This window comes from Gopherus flavomarginatus, chromosome 11 (assembly GCF_025201925.1).
Source record: "Gopherus flavomarginatus isolate rGopFla2 chromosome 11, rGopFla2.mat.asm, whole genome shotgun sequence".
NCBI lineage: Eukaryota > Metazoa > Chordata > Testudines > Testudinidae > Gopherus > Gopherus flavomarginatus.
Genome location: NC_066627.1, coordinates 9,972,069 through 9,974,810, shown reverse-complemented (window position 1 = coordinate 9,974,810; position 2,742 = coordinate 9,972,069). Strand labels below are relative to the sequence as shown.

At 55.5% G+C, this 2,742-nt stretch overlaps 1 non-coding gene across 1 annotated transcript; it reads left to right on the top strand.

The window, feature by feature from the left end:
* Positions 1-557: 557 nt before the first annotated feature.
* Positions 558-629, top strand: TRNAQ-CUG (transfer RNA glutamine (anticodon CUG)). The gene has a single exon. It is a non-coding gene; the product is annotated as a tRNA-Gln (tRNA).
* The last annotated feature ends 2,113 nt before the right edge of the window (positions 630-2,742 follow it).

Genomic DNA, 2,742 nt, shown 5'->3' with positions numbered 1-2,742 from the left:
TCTTTGACATCTGGTCACCCTAGCCTGATATGAAGGAGGATGTCTGGACCAAGGGGCCAGGGACTGGCCTTTGCTAGAGAAACCACTGTCAAGTTTTAGCCAATTAGGACAAGTCAGCAAATAAGAACAACCTCAGGTATCAGTAACTGCTACAGGTTGCAAATTCCTACATGCAGCAGTTTCTGGCACTACACCTGCACAGCTCTGCTCCCCGACTCTTCTCGGGCTCCTGCTCTCTCCTTAGCTCTGCCCCACTCTCACCCAGGCAGTTCCAGCTCACATGGAGGATGGGACCCCCTGGCTTTGTGACTCCCTCATTACACTGCCTGGCCTGTCAGTGCGGCTAACTTGGAGCTTTGGCCTCTCCCCATTGTCCCTGGGGACTGTCAGTCTCAGGGTCCTGATTTCCTATTGATCCTTCCCCCTTCTGTTGGTGCTGGGAACTAGCCAACCAACCCCCCCCCACACACACACTAAGTCTTAGTAAAGGGCCAAGAGCCCCCTTACACAAGCAGCCCCATGAGGGTCACCGATGTGCAGAGAAGGCAGCACAAGCTGCTCCCATGGTGTAATGGGCAGCACTCAGGACTCTGAATCCTGTAATCTGAGTTCAAATCTCAGTGGGACCTTGTGTTGGCTTGTGGTCATAGGCGGCAGGTTATATACATTTGTGGTGCTCGTGCTCCAGGAACATTCAGGGCTGGGGGCCCTGCTCCAGCAATATTTGGAGTTGGGTCTCTTCCCCTGGCCCCTGCATGGCAACCCTCCCCTCTGTTGTGGTGCATCCCTGCCTGACAAAAAGCAGCATGTGCATGTCCCCTGCCTGCTGCTGCTGCTGGAGTAGAGGGATTCTGGGCAGAACTGCAGCCCCAGAGTCCTGGTGCAGGCTGCCCTCAGCCTCTCCAACACCCCCAACCCTGAGCTCCCTCTGAACCCTGATTCCCTGCCCCAGTCCTGAGCCCCCTCCTGCATCATGAATCCCTCATCCTCAGCCCTACGCTCCCTCCCAGAGGGTGCACCCCTTCCCACACACTCCTTACCACCCCCAGAGCCTGCACCTCTCACCCCTTCCTACAACCCTGCTGGAGCCTGCACCCAGCACCCAAACTCCATCCTAAAGCCTGAATCCTGCACCCTAATCCCCCCCAAACCCCCTCCCAGAGCCTTAGGCAGGTGGGGGTGGAGTTTGGGGGCGGGTTCTGGGCACCACCAAAATTTCTACAAACTTGCCACCCACCCATGCTTGTGGTAATGCCCCAGAGCTCAACTCCCCTGTCTCCAGCTGTGTAAGAGTGAATCTTTCCCCTCCTGCTGGGTGACTCACACCTCCGAGAGCCAGGTCTTTGGCAGGGATGGCCACAATGGGATAGGGCTCTAGAACTTGCTACTCTGATAGTTGGGATTCTTGCTGCTGCACCTGATGTTCACAAGCTTGGCCCTTGTGCTTCCTACCACACGATTCCTCTGGCCCACATGGCGCTTGAAGAAAGGAGTGCCAGCGCTGGGATTAATAGTCAGGCCTTGGCAGGAGGGAGGAAGAGTCCCAGACTGGAGCCCCACACACCTTCCCTCCTCCGGGCACCTAGAGCAGAGGCAGCCCAGCTCTGTCCGCTGGATACCTCAGCAGAGTAGGTGAGTTCATGTAAATACAGTCTGGTCCCAAAGCTTCCCCCTAACCCTGGTCATCAGTAGCTGCCAGGGGAGAGCTCATTCACACCTCGCTTACAAATCATCATTTGAAATGCTAAGGTTGGCCAACACTGCCGAAGCCAATGCACCGACATTGTCAGCAAACACAACAGCTGGGTGAGGAAATCCGGCTTTGTCCAGACTTTCCAAACCTATTTGACTTTCTCAGGTACAAGTAGTTTTCATACATTGTATCTGCTTTTAAAGTGTGTGTTAACGTTTCAATTTCCATTCAAATTTGCAACCAATGACAACATTGGCAGCGCTGCATGTAACTACCTGACCACTGAGGGAGGGGGTGTTGGGGAAAATCGGGGAAGGGGGTGTACAGCCCCCTGGCTGGGGGCGTATAGGGAATGCCCAGTTTCACTGAATTGAGTCTCCTACTGCAGCACCTCAGTAGGTTACATCAGAGAGGAGCTGCAGCGTCTAGGCGGTGGGATGCCTGTGCCTTTAAGAGCCCAGCCCTGGGAAGTCCATGCTGAGAGGTGCTGCCTGTGGGAGGGGAAATAAAAAAGCCCTCTGCTCCCCCCACCCATGTTTGCAAACACTGGAGTCTCAGCCCACCGGGATAACTGTTCCCCCTCGGCCCCTGCCTGTGCCAGGGTTTAACCCTCTGGCAGCGCCTCCCTCCGGGCTTAACTCCGGCTCCTTCCCACCTCCCTGACTTTGCCTTCAGTCCCTCTCCTAACTCTGCCTCCAGCTGCTTGACCCCCGACCAGTCAATTTCCACCTCCTGCTCAGACCCTGGCCACCTACTCCTCTGATTTGCCCTCCTTTGCCCCTTTTTAATCCCTGTAAAAAGTAGTCGATGCTGTGTCCCATTCTCTGGAGGGAGGGCTGGGCGCCTGGCCCCTGCCTGCGCAGTGCTCAAAGTGCCCCATGATCTTGTGCATGTTTGCTGAGTGCTGCAGGGTCACCCGAAGGGGGAGAGAGACGCGGTTAGGAGGTGATGCAGCCAAGGATGCCTCACCCAACACTGAGATGCAGCCACCTCTGGGGTGATTTACACAAGTCAGCAAATGAATATGGAACAAGAAACACATTGAAAGG